This window comes from Dendrobates tinctorius, unplaced genomic scaffold (genome assembly GCF_039654945.1).
Source record: "Dendrobates tinctorius isolate UK_male_01 unplaced genomic scaffold, ASM3965494v1 ptg000432c, whole genome shotgun sequence".
In the NCBI taxonomy this organism is placed as follows: Eukaryota; Metazoa; Chordata; class Amphibia; order Anura; family Dendrobatidae; genus Dendrobates; species Dendrobates tinctorius.
The window spans coordinates 423,465-437,758 of record NW_027362095.1 but is presented as its reverse complement, the minus strand read 5'-3'; the positions used below and the strand labels follow the sequence as shown (position 1 = coordinate 437,758).

Sequence of the window (14,294 nt, the reverse complement as noted above, 5' to 3'; positions counted from 1 at the left end):
CATCCAGCCAAAGTCAAGAGGTCTTCCTCTATGTCTGAAGACAGGACAAAGTGCATTTTGCAACACAGGAACCTTTCATTTGTCAGGCTATTGGAAAAAAGAACAAACAGGGAAACAAAACCATGCTCCACAAAACATTCTCATGCCTTTGTCCAAAAGCCAAAAAGAAAAAGCACCTAGATGCCTGCTTTCGGACCTTGATCCTATCAGGTTTTACTTGAATTAGGAACACTTAGACACTGTCAAAAACACACATGCTTGCCAAAAGCAAAAACGGGTAGAAATAATCACATTGGTAAAAGTAATGCTCATTAAACCAGCAATAGAATATGCTAACTAATGCTAATTAAGCCAACAATATACATTTGTGATCAAAATAAAGACAAGCCACATGTTTCTGCCCGGGATCAAAACAGGGAACTTTCAGGAGGATGGCAAACAGGACAATCAATACACTACAGTAACCAGACAAGAGCGTTTACTGTGGTCATGGCAAGCATTAAAGATCAAGCACTCATTGTCAAAAGCGCTAGTTTGCAAGAGAAATGCTGTGTTTCTGCCCAGTTTCGAACTGAGGACCTTTCGCGAGTAAAGAAAACGTGATAACCGCTACACTACAGAAACCAAGCGATTCAAAAAAAAAAAAAAATGCTGTGGTCATGGCAAGCAATAAAGAACAAGCACTGAAAGTCAAAAAGATCATTTTCCAAGAGAAAAAGCTGTGTTTCTGCCCAGTTTCGAACTGGGGACCTGTCACACGTGAGGCGAATGTGAAAACCGCTACACTACAGAAACCAGATGCAAGTGCTTACTGTGGTGACAACAAGCAATCGAGATCAAGAACTGAAAGTGAAAAGCTTGGATACCAAAGGGTAACATCGTGTTTCTGCCCAGTTTCAAACTGGGGACCTTTCGCGTGTTAGGCAAACGTCTTAACCACTACTCTACAGAAACTGGCTGCGGAAGGTTACTGTGGTCATGACGAGCCATCGAGAACAAAGACTCAACGTCAAAAGCTTTAATATCAACGCCTAATGTCATGCTTCTATCCAGTTTCGAACTGGGGACCGTTGGCGTGTGAGGTGAACGTGACAACCACTACACTTCAGAAACTCCATGCAAAGATAAAGATGTTTAAACATGCTGAAATGAACTTGAAAAAGAAAAAAACATCCAGCCAAAGTCAAGAGGTATTCCTCTATGTCTGAAGACAGGACAAAGTGCATTTTGCAACACAGGAACCTTTCATTTGTCAGGCTATTGGAAAAAAGAACAAACAGGGAAACAAAACCATGCTCCACAAAACATTCTCATGCCTTTGTCCAAAAGCCAAAAAAAAAGAGCACCTAGATGCCTGCTTTCGCACCTTGATCCTATCAGGTGTTACTTGAATTAGGAACACTTAGACACTGTCAAAAACACACATGCTTGCCAAAAGCAAAAACGGGTAGAAATAATCACATTGGTAAAAGTAATGCTCATTAAACCAGCAATAGAATATGCTAACTAAGGCTAATTAAGCCAACAATATACATTTGTGATCAAAATAAAGAAAAGCCACATGTTTCTGCCCGGGATCAAAACAGGGAACTTTCAGGAGGATGGCAAACAGGACAATCACTACACTACAGTAACCAGACAAGAGCGTTTACTGTGGTCATGGCAAGCATTAAAGATCAAGAACTCATTGTCAAAAGCGCTAGTTTGCAAGAGAAACGCTGTGTTTCTGCCCAGCTTCGAACTAAGGACCTTTCGCGTGTAAAGCGAACATCACCGCTACACTACAGAAACGAACCGATTTAAAAAAAACAAAAAATGCTGTGGTCATTGCAAGCAATAAAGAACAAGCACTGAAAGTCAAAAAGATCGTTTTCCAAGAGAAAAGCTGTGTTTCTGCCCAGTTTCGAACTGGGGACCCGTCACGTATGAGGCGAACGCGATAACCGCTACACTACAGAAAGCAGATGCAAGTGCTTACTGTGGTGACAACAAGCAATCGAGATCAAGAGCTGAAAATCAAAAGCTTGGATACCAAAGGGTAACATCGTGTTTCTGCCCAGTTTCGAACTGGGGACCGTTCGCGTGTTAGGCGAACGTGATAACCACTACACTACAGAAACCGGCTTCGGAAGGTTACTGTGGTCATGATGAGCCATCGAGAACAAAGACTCAACGTCAAAAGCTTTAATATCAACGCCTAATGTCATGCTTCTATCCAGTTTCGAACTGGGGACCGTTCGCGTGTGAGGTGAACGTGACAACCACTACTCTTCAGAAACTCCATGCAAAGCTAAAGATGTTTAAACATGCTGAAATGAACTTGAAAAAGAAAAAAACATCCAGCCAAAGTCAAGAGGTCTTCCTCTATGTCTGAAGACAGGACAAAGTGCATTTTGCAACACAGGAACCTTTCATTTGTCAGGCTATTGGAAAAAAGAACAAACAGGGAAACAAAACCATGCTCCACAAAACATTCTCATGCCTTTGTCCAAAAGCCAAAAAGAAAAAGCACCTAGATGCCTGCTTTCGCACCTTGATCCTATCAGGTGTTACTCGAATTAGGAACACTTAGACACTGTCAAAAACACACATGCTTGCCAAAAGCAAAAACGGGTAGAAATAATCACATTGGTAAAAGTAATGCTCATTAAACCAGCAATAGAATATGGTAACTAAGGCTAATTAAGCCAACAATATACATTTGTGATCAAAATAAAGAAAAGCCACATGTTTCTGCCCGGGATCAAAACAGGGAACTTTCAGGAGGATGGCAAACAGGACAATCACTACACTACAGTAACCAGACAAGAGCGTTTACTGTGGTCATGGCAAGAATTAAAGATGAAGCACTCATTGTCAAAAGCGCTAGTTTGCAAGAGAAACGCTGTGTTTCTGCCCAGTTTCGAACTGAGGACCTTTCGCGTATAAAGCGAACATCACCGCTACACTACAGAAACCAACCAATTCAAACAAACAAAAAATTCTGTGGTCATGGCAAGCAATAATGAACAAGCACTGAAAGTCAAAAAGATCGTTTTCCAAGAGAAAAAGCTGTGTTTCTGCCCAGTTTCGATCAGGGGACCTTTCGCGTGTGAGGCGAACGTGATAACCGCTACACTACAGAAACCTGAAGCAAGCGCTTACTGTGGTGACAACAAGCAATCGAGATCAAGAACTGAAAGTCAAAAGCTTGGATACCAAAGGGTAACAGCGTGTTTCTGCCCAGTTTCGAACTGGGGACCTTTCTCGTGTTAGGCGAACGTGATAACCACTACACTACAGAAACCGGCTGCGGAAGGTTACTGTGGTCATGACGAGCCATCGAGATCAAAGACTCAACGTCAAAAGCTTTAATATCAACGCCTAATGTCATGCTTCTATCCAGTTTCGAACTGGGGACCGTTCGCGTGTGAGGTGAACGTGACAACCACTACACTTCAGAAACTCCATGCAAAGCTAAAGATGTTTAAACATGCTGAAATGAACTTGAAAAAGAAAAAAACAGCCAGCCAAAGTCAAGAGGTCTTCCTCTATGTCTGAAGACAGGACAAAGTGCATTTTGCAACACAGGAACCTTTCATTTGTCAGGCTATTGGAGAAAAAGAACAAACAGGGAAACAAAACCATGCTCCACAAAACATTCTCATGCCTTTGTCCAAAAGCCAAAAAGAAAAAGCACCTAGATGCCTGCTTTCGCACCTTGATCCTATCAGGTGTTACTTGAATTAGGAACACTTAGACACTGTCAAAAACACACATGCTTGCCAAAAGCAAAAACGGGTAGAAATAATCACATTGGTAAAAGTAATGCTCATTAAACCAGCAATAGAATATGCTAACTAAGGCTAATTAAGCCAACAATATACGTTTGTGATCAAAATAAAGAAAAGACACATGTTTCTGCCTGGGATCAAAACAGGGAACTTTCAGGAGGATGGCAAACAGGACAATCACTACACGACAGTAACCAGACAAGAGCGTTTACTGTGGTCATGGCAAGCATTAAAGATCAAGCACTCATTGTCAAAAGCGCTAGTTTGCAAGAGGAACGCTGTGTTTCCGCCCAGTTTCTAACTGAGGACCTTTCGCGTGTAAAGCGAACGTGATAACTACTACACTACAGAAACCAACCGATTCAAACAGACAAAAAATACTGTGGTCATGGCAAGCAATAAAGAACAAGCACTGAAAGTCAAAAAGATCGTTTTCCAAGAGAAAAAGCTGTGTTTCTGCCCAGTTTCGAACTGGCGACCTTTCGCGTGTGAGGCGAATGTGATAACCGCTACACTACAGAAACCGGATGCAAGCACTTACTGTGGTGACAACAAGCAATCGAGATCAAGAACTGAAAGTCAAAAGCTTGGATACCAAAGGGTAACAGCGTGTTTCTGCCCAGTTTCGAACTGGGGACCTTTCTCGTGTTAGGCGAACGTGATAACCACTACACTACAGAAACCGGCTGAGGAAGGTTACTGTGGTCATGATGAGCCATCGAGAACAAAGACTCAACATCAAAAGCTTTAATATCAACGCCTAATGTCATGCTTCTATCCAGTTTCGAACTGAGGACCTTTCGCGTGCAAAGCGAACGTGATAAACGCTACACTACAGAAACCAACCGATTCAAACAAACAAAAAATGCTGTGGTCATGGCAAGGAATAAAGAACAAGCACTGAAAGTCAAAAAGATCGTTTTCCAAGAGAAAAAGTTTTGTTTCTGCCCAGTTTCGAACTGAGGACCTTTCGCGTGTAAAGTGAACGTGATAACTGCTACACTACAGAAACCAACCGATTCAAACAAACAAAAAATGCTGTGTTCATGGCAAGCAATAAAGAACAAGCACTGAAAGTCAAAAAGATCGTTTTCCAAGAGAAAAAAAGCTGTGTTTCAGCCCAGTTTCGAACTGGGGACCTTTCGCGTGTGAGGCGAACGTGATAACCGCTACACTACAGAAACCGGATGCAAGCGCTTACTGTGGTGACAACAAGCAATCGAGATCAAGAACTGAAAGTCAAAAGCTTGGATACCAAATGGTAACAGCGTGTTTCTGCCCAGTTTCGAACTGGTGACCTTTCGCGTGTTAGGCGAACGTGATAACCACTACACTACAGAAACCGGCTGCGGAAGGTTACTGTGGTCATGACGAGCCATCGAGAACAAAGACTCAACGTCAAAAGCTTTAACATCAATGCCTAATGTCATGCTTCTATCCAGTTTCGAACTGGGGACCGTTCGCGTGGGAGGTGAACGTGACAACCACTACACTTCAGAAACTCCATGCAAAGCTAAAGATGTTTAAACATGCTGAAATGAACTTGAAAAAGAAAAAAACAGCCAGCCAAAGTCAAGAGGTCTTCCTCTATGTCTGAAGACAGGACAAAGTGCATTTTGCAACACAGGAACCTTTCATTTGTCAGGCTATTGGAGAAAAAGAACAAACAGGGAAACAAAACCATGCTCCACAAAACATTCTCATGCCTTTGTCCAAAAGCCAAAAAGAAAAAGCACCTGGATGCCTGCTTTCGCACTGATAGGAACTGAAGGAGTTAAATTGAGTTCTGTCTATGTTGCATTCTCTTGTTTAAAACCTTATCTGTTCTTCGAGGAGATGTCTCAGACATCTCCCTTGTGAACCAAGGTCAAATACCTCTGCTTTTTTGCCTAAGTGACTTTCTTTGTAGAAAACAAGTTGTGAAATCATTTGTACTGCGCATGTCTGTAAATGTTTAAATTCTTTACTATAAAAGACGGAAGCCTAACTGATAAGCCAGAGGCGTCTTGGCAGGCATCCCGATTGGTATTATACAGCCCGTGTCTGTGTTATACTTCTCGACGGAGCAATTGATTAGAGACATATGGTGCTTCACACCTAAGAACATCGGTCCTTCAGATGAAAGAGTAATCTGAGGTATCCCGACAGTTTCCTGGCGCCCGAAACAGGGACCTGATATAGGCACCTCTCCAAGACTACCCGATCTACAGACCACTCCAGTTACTGATGAAATTGTGAACAGCAGACCTAAACACCTGGCCAGGTAAGAGATCAATTTTTCTCTTCTCTGCTCTTTATAATCTATCATTATAACTAAGGTCCGTATAAAGGGGAATCTAGTAGAGGAGGGGGCCGTAAAATCAGGTCCATATAAGAACTCTGAGGAAATCGGGTGTGACACGCATATGTAATTTCTGCTCGAATGAGAGGTTACTGTAGGTTCTGTCTGTGCACAGCTATTTTTAGAAAAAGAGCTGATGCAAATCAAAATGGGAGAGGTCTGACATTACGGAATATAAGGCTGGGTGAACAGTTCATACTGCGCAGCCCGGACGGACAAGTTTTTCACAATAGACGATTCCGCACTAGAAATAGAGGAGGTTGTTGAGTGACTGCCTTGATTTGAAGGACTGTGAAAAGTAGACAAATAAGCTGCACAGTAGGTATTCGTTCAAAGAGTGGTGATATTGCCTAACTGGGTCATGTGACAGCGTCCTTTCGGGGAGGTCACCGCCTAAGCTTAAATCAACACCCTTTACGAATAAACCTTGTGACAGATAAGAGTGTGATAGAATGAGCACAGGACCACGAAATGAGCCTGTGACAGGATATGACTGAAGAACCCCGATAGATGGACACTTTGTTTACAATCCTGTGTGTTGTGGGAGTATTTCTGTTCGGATGCTACATAGCATATAAGTACACAAAACACGTAGTACACCGAGGAACAGACACTCCATTTAGCCTGTTAGCACCTTAGGAAGAAGGTAACGAGGTATAGTAGAGCCTAGTCTTGAGCTTACCCAATACACCACCTAAGGCAGGGGACTAACAGGAAGACAACAAGAGAAACAGGATAAGAATAAAAGATAAAATGGGGAACAGTCAGGGAAAGACACCTGAAGAAGGAAATCGGTTATGTGATATAATTGAGGATAGATATGGAAGTAGTGCAGCAAAGAACCTGGAAAAAGTATTAATCAAATCCAAAGTGCAAGATAGGCAGGCTGTGTGAATCCTTGTATATATGTCTATGAGAACCTCTGAATAAGATGAGAGATGAGTAATTGAGTAAAAAAAAAAAAATAAATAAAAAAAAATCAGTGAATGAGCACGTATGAATGAATCATCACACATCATTTTTGTGTCAAGAGATTTGTGACCTTTCTAGTTGTGGTGGAATCCCGGACAGATGCGTTATAGATAATTCAAATCTACATCTGAGACTGAATGAATTGAGTAATGATATAGTTCGTGTTATATGTGGCATTACATTGTAAAGTTTCCTGAATGCATTTGGCCAGAAAAAGGGCAAGGCATGGTTAATCTCATTATACAGTTATCTGCCCTTACAGTGAAATCCCGTGATTTTGAGTTTCTTTGTAGAAATTGATTTTGATAAGTCTAAAGAACTACAGAATTCTGTGAAGGACGACGCTGCATTCTGATGGGAGGGGTGAAGGATGGCGCTGCGCAGTTTTTCTTCTCCCTTCGCTCTTATCTCTGCTGAGTGTGAGCTGTGCTCAAAATTCTCTGTAATTCTATCCGTAAGGTACGCGCTGAAAGATTTGTGCATTTTAAAGCAACAGTACTTAATTGAAGATTGGAAGTTAAAAGTAAGATATGGTGCCTAATTTAGAAGGGAATTGTAAGTGATTGTTTGGTCATTGTAAGTGATTGCTTGGTAATTAATGTGTTTGAACCTGCTTCTAGTTGTGTGATTGATTTGTATAGCAAATTGTGTCAAATTACAAGAGACAGAGAAGGAAGGAAGCAGTAAAACAAGTGGGACAAATATTGAAAAAGGCAAAAATACCAGAGTGTGAATGTTTGGATGTACAAAAAGGCACAGACAAGGGAAGAAAATAGCAAGTGAATAAATGATGCTTGAGAATGTGCAGCAGTGTGGAAGGTGTATTATGAATGTTTGATTGACAAAGTGTAATCAGAGACCCAGACAAAACAGATGGACTTGTAAACACTGTGGTCAGACTCAGACAAATCCAGACTGAATAGCTACTTGTGTGACCTGTGCTACTGACCTAAGAGAATTGCACTAAATCCTATCCAGACAAGATTATAAGAAGCTGACATAATAGTGTGGATAGTGGGTAGTGGGGACATTGGCCCTTGAGGAGTAAGCTGACAGTAGACATCAGACGACCAACCCCATCAGGACCTAGAAGTGTGACTAGAATAAGAAAGATACAGGTGTATTATCCCTGGAGCCCCTCTGACCAGCTAGCTTTGCTGAAGCAGCTGCCTGCCCCTGAAGACCAACCATTCCCGTTTTACAGACACATAAAGGAAGTACAGCAAACATATAAGTGTACCTGGGCAGACCTAGAGAGGTTGGTGAGTTTAAAGGCAGGTGACGCACTAGATCATATAATTAAGACACACAGATGTGACAAAGAATCAGGCTTGGGGCATGGATGATAAATCTGCACGATCTGGGGAGACGTACTGTGAGTCACTAAGACAATGGGCTGCAGTGGAACAATCAGAGCAGTCTGTACTCCTGACTAATGTGACACAGCAAAGATGAGAGAGAGTAGAGATGTACTTTGGACGGTTACAGCTGAAATGGGCAGACATGGGGTACATTTGCATAAACCCACTTGATGTTAGAATACTGGTGAATGCATTCATTAACGGTATGAACAAAGACTTACGAGACGCAGTACAGACAGCCAGACCTGAATGGAGATATGTAGATCTGAAAGACCTCCTTAAGGTAGCTAAAGAAATTGAGCAAACAAGGACAATAAAACGACCTGTCATGTATGCTGGAGCACAAGGAAAAAAGTGGAGACGTAATAGGGAAGGCATGTGAGATGACACTGACGTTTCTTTTGACAATCTATTCCCCACATGACATCCATGCCATACTCCTACAAGTTCAACCAAAACATCTGTCTATGGCCAGACAGCTCCGACTTGAGTGTGCTCTACTAATTCCTGAGTATGTCACTCCTCACAAGATGTAACGTTCTGAATCCAGCCACCCTCCTGCCTGTGGATTCAGAAAAGGGGGAATTGGTGACCGTATTGGCAAGTGAGGAAGGATACTTTGACATGACGCATGAACATGTCTGCATAGAACTGATGAGTCAGGAGACAGTTGGGTTTGCACACATTCATGAAAAACCTGTTCCTAATGCAGACTTTGAGTTTCTTTTTTGTAGATGGCCCCAGATACCACCAGGATGGACGATTCTACACTGGATATGCAGTAGTATCCTCACATGAGGTAATCCGAGCGGAGCCACTCTCTCCTCACATGTCGGCGCAGGAGGCAGAGTTGAAGGCACTCACTGAGGCGTGTAGAGCCGCTGCAGGTAAAGTCGCTAATATTTTCACAGATTCGAAGCCCATTAAAAATGCAGAGCTGGTGAAACAATTGATGGAGGCATTGATGTTACCAGTCCAGGTTGGCATTGTCAAGGTAAAAGCACACACAAAGGTGACTCCGTGGAGGTAGAGGGCAATAGAAGGGCGAACGAGGCTGCTAAAATAGCACAAGGCGGCCTAGAGAGAGCAGTGGACGGTGGCGGGGAGTCAGCGTATTCCAGCCACATTGGGTCTAGATGTCCTGAAATCCCTCCAGCAAAAGGCTGCCCAAACAGAGAAGGTACACCGGGGGAGACTGGGAGCTGAGCTGAACTCAAATGGAGTATGGGAGAATAAGGATAAAATGTGCCCACCAAAGTCCCTGTTCCCAATCATGGCGCAAGCAGCACATGGCCCCAATCACACCTCAAAAAGTCACATGTGTGCCATGGTAGATGCCTTCTGGATCGCTCCTGGCTTCAGTTGCGCAGCCGCGAAACTTGTACAATCATGCCTCATCTGTGCACAGCACAACCCAGGTAAAACAGTAAAAGTCCCTAAGAAAGCGACACCTAGGCCTCTCTACCCGTTTCAGAGACGGCAGATTGACGACATACAGCTACCAAGGTAGGAGTGTATGCAAATATCCGAGTATGTGTAGATCTCTTCTCTGGATGGCCAGAGGCCTACCCGGTGAAAACGGCTACAGCTCGAGCCACTGCAAAGAAACTGGTGATGGAACTAGTACCACGATTCGGTGTCCCTGAAACAATTGAATCAGACAGAGGTACACACTTTACTGCTGAGGTAATGCAAAATGTAATGCAAATGATCATAGAATCATAGAATCATAGAATCGTAGAGTTGGAAGGGACCTCCTGGGCCATCTGGTCCAACCCCCTGCTCAAAGCAGGATTCGCTAAATCATCCCAGTCAGATGTCTGTCCAGCCTCTGTTTGAAGACTTCCATTGAAGGAGAACTCACCACTTCTCGTGGCAGCCTGTTCCACTCATTGATCACTCTTACTGTCAAAAAGTTTTTTCTAATATCTAATCTGTGTCTCCTCCCATTCAGTTTCATCCCATTGCTTCTAGTCTTTCCTTGTGCAAATGAGAATAAAGTTGATCCTTCTACAATGTGACAGCCCTTTAGATATTTGTAGACAGCTATTAATCTCCTCTCAGTCTTCTCTTTTGCAAACTAAACATTCCCAAATCCTGCAACCTTTCCTCATAAGACAGGGTTTGCAGACCGGTCACCATTCTGGTCGCTCTTTTCTGAACTTGCTCCAGTTTGTTGATGTCTTTTTTAAAATGTGGTGCCCAAAACTGGACACAATATTCCAGATGAGGTCTGACCAAAGAGGAGTAGAGGGAAATAATGACTTCACGTGATCTAGACTGTATGCTTCTGTTAATACATCCTAGAATTGCATTTGCCTTTTTTGCTGCTGCATCACACTGTTGACTCATATTCAGTCTGTAATCTATTAGTATACCCAAGTCTTTTTCACATGTGCTGTCACTTAGCCCTATTCCTCCCATTCTATATATGTTTTTTCCATTTTTATTGCCCAGATGTAGTACTTTGCATTTCTCCCTGTTAAAAACCATTCTGTTAGTTGCTGCCCACTTCTCCAGTTTATTTAAATCTTTTTGAATCCTCTCTCTCTCTTCTCTAGTATTAGCTATCCCTCCTAGCTTTGTGTCATCAGCAAATTTAATCAGTTTACCCTCAATTCCTTCATCTAAATCGTTGATAAAGATGTTGAACAATACAGGGCCCAGGACAGAGCCCTGTGGTACCCCACTTGAGACATTCTTCCAACTGGATGTGCAGCCATTTACGACCACTCTTTGGGTCCGATCACTAAGCCAGTTATGAATCCACCTAACAGTTGCCTTGTCCATTCCATACTTAATCATTTTTTCAATAAGGATTGTATGAGAGACTTTGTCAAATGCTTTGCTGAAGTCAAGATATACTATATCTACAGCATTTCCTTGATCCACCCAATCAGTGATACCGTCATAGAAGGAAATTAAGTTAGTCTGACATGACTTATTAGTTACAAACCCATGCTGACTCTGTTTAATCACTTCATTCTTATCCAGGTATTGACATACATGTTGTTTAATAATTTGTTCAAAGATCTTTCCTGGTATAGAAGTCAGACTCACCGGCCTATAGTTACCTGGGTCCACCTTCTTCCCCTTTTTGAAGATAGGAACAACATTTGCTCTTCTCCAGTCTTCTGGCACTTCTCCTGTTCTCCAAGAATTTTCAAAGATTATAGAGAGGGGTTCAAAAATTTCTTCTGCTATCTCCTTCAGTACTCTGGGGTGTAATTCATCTGGACCTGGAGACTTGAATTCATTTAGGCTAGCTAAGTGTTTCCTCACTATCTTTCTGTTTATAGATATCCTGGATTCTTCTATTCCCTTAATAGGACAGTGAATAACAGTTGATGTTACATTTCCTTTCTGAGAGAAAACAGATGCAAAATAGGAATTTAAAAGTTCAGCCTTCTCAACATCCTGTCTTACCATTTCATCATTTTCATCCTGTAAAAATCCTATAGCATCTTTGACTTTTCTTTTACTTTTGACATATCCCCAAAATCCTTTATTATTGCTTTTGACATCTCTTGCAAGCCTCAATTCATTTTCAGCTTTAGATAATCTGATTTGTGCCCTGCAGGTTCTGCAGACAGCATTATATTCTTCTTTAGATATGCCTCCCTCTTTCCATTTTATAAACATTTTTTTCTTCCTTTTTAGCATGTGCTTAAGTTCTGTGTTCATCCATCCTGGTTTCCTTAACTGCTTCCTATTCTTCCCTCTTTTCGGAATTGTTAACAACTGTGCTTTGAGAATTTCATTTTTCAAGATTTTCCATCCTTCCTGGACATTTTTGTCTTTAAGGGTATCCAGCCATTGGATCCCTCCAATTCTCTTTCTGAATCCCTTAAAATCTGCCTTTCTGAAATCTAACCTTGATGTCTGAGTCTTCACAGGTCTTCCGCCTCTAGTTATCCAAAATTCTAAAATAGCATGGTCGCTACCTCCTAGGGTCCCAGCCACTTTTACCTCCTCAACCATTTCCTCCCTGTTTATAAGGATTAGATCCAAGGTAGCAGTTCCCCTTGTTTTCTCCCTTACCTTTTGGAAGATAAAGTTGTCAGCAAGAGAGGATAAGAATTTCCTTGACCTGTTAGTTTTGCCTGAGAGAGATTCCCAACAAATGTCTGGATAGTTGAAATCTCCCATGACAACTATGTCATATTTTTTGGAGAACTTGGCCATTTGATGCATAAAGAGTTCATCCATATCTTCAGCTTGCACAGGCGGCCTGTAGTAAATGCCTACAATGGTGTCCTTTCCATTGTTCTGTCCTTGTATTCTTACCCAAACAGTTTCCACAGAACTCCCAGTCTCTGAAGCTTCAATCTCTGTGCAGATATACGCGTTTCTAACATACAATGCGACACCCCCTCCTCGTTTATCAAGTCTGTTTCTTGCAAATAAGTTGTATCCTTCTAGTCTTGTATTCCAATCATGTGTATTGTCCCACCAAGTTTCAGTGATTCCAATGACATCATATTTCTTTTCCTGTGTTAGAGTTGATCTGCTGAAAGCCTGCGGAGATTTGCTCTGACAAGACTTTTAGACAGTTCTGGAAAGATGCATTCAGATGCAAGAACTCTTGCGCATAACTCTTTTCCTGACCCCTCTGCCGCTGCCGCCCAGTACCCGCAGGTGTAGTAGAGGTGGCAGGGGCAGAAGGGTGGGGTAAAGGGAAAGCGATCTCCTCACCAGCAGCTTCATGTAATGTAGGCGGCCACGATGCTCCTGTGCTGGTGGATGGGACAGATGGGTCGAATGTGTGGGAAGGCTGGGAAGGTGCAGATGTACCGGGGCGGTCGAAGTGTCCCTCGGTGCCGGTCTCCTCAGGGATCGCCTCAGAAGGGTCCAATCGTGCAGGCTCCCGAGTGCTGCTCACCGTGCTGTGGAATAAAGAGAAAAAAACAATTAAAATACTGACATGGTATGGCCCTGGCTGAAAAAAAAAGTTACATCTAACATTTTTTTTCACATGTGGTGTGTAATATTTACCTTCTGGTGAGCATTGTTTCCCGGAGGAACGACAGGGCTTGTGCGTACTTGTACTTGCTCCTGCGTCCTCCAGATCCACTCGGGGCCCGCATCTCTTTATTGAACTCCTTCTTGAAACGATCCCTCACAGACCGCCACCGATTCACAATTCTGTTCCCTGAAACGAGAAAGGAGTGGTTAGTATACAACATCAGTGTTTCACAAACTCCAGTCCTCATGGTCCCCAGGGGTCATGTTTTCAGGATTTCCATAGTAAATAGAAATCCTGAACACATGATCCGTGGGGACCACGAGGACTGGAGTTCGGGAAACACTGGTTTACATCAAGCAATCGGTACTGTATATACTTACGCTCTTTAATCTGGGCCCGAACATCGAGGTCCTCCCAGCGGCCCACAAGGAGCGAACAGATTTCCTCCCAGAGTCGTCGGTTAACGATCAGGTCAGCGTGGCGGTGGTCAGCCATATTCCAGAGCGGCTCCCTTTCTCTGACGAGATCGATGAGGCGGTCCACATCAATCCCTCCATCCTCACCGTCAGAGTCGGGAGCACGCTGTGAAGGCTGTTAAAGAAAAAGACAAAAATAACATAATTAGCCTCCACAAAAGAAATGAAATAAAAAGTGCAAAAAAACAAAGCAAAAATATTTATACTTACACGATGGTGATCGCCGCGTTGCTGTCGCCGACGACCCTGGGAGGCACTGCGAGGACCTCTTGGCCGAGGACCAGATTGGGAAGACTAGAGAAAAAAACAAAAAATGTTATGTATTTGGATGTAGGCATTTGTTTGCTGTGTGTGGTCTGCAGAACGTTGTTTTCTATGTGTTGTGTGTAGTGTGATGTTGTGTTT

General features: G+C 42.7%; 3 non-coding genes across 3 annotated transcripts; all 3 read right to left on the bottom strand.

Annotated features, from left to right (window-relative positions):
• Positions 1-2,047: 2,047 nt before the first annotated feature.
• On the bottom strand, positions 2,048-2,120 carry TRNAV-AAC (transfer RNA valine (anticodon AAC)). The gene has a single exon. It is a non-coding gene; the product is annotated as a tRNA-Val (tRNA).
• A 2,764-nt stretch (positions 2,121-4,884) lies between these two features.
• Positions 4,885-4,957, bottom strand: TRNAV-CAC (transfer RNA valine (anticodon CAC)). Its single transcript has one exon. It is a non-coding gene; the product is annotated as a tRNA-Val (tRNA).
• Positions 4,958-5,043: 86 nt separating this feature from the next.
• TRNAV-AAC (transfer RNA valine (anticodon AAC)) lies at positions 5,044-5,116 on the bottom strand. Its single transcript has one exon. It is a non-coding gene; the product is annotated as a tRNA-Val (tRNA).
• Positions 5,117-14,294: the final 9,178 nt, after the last annotated feature.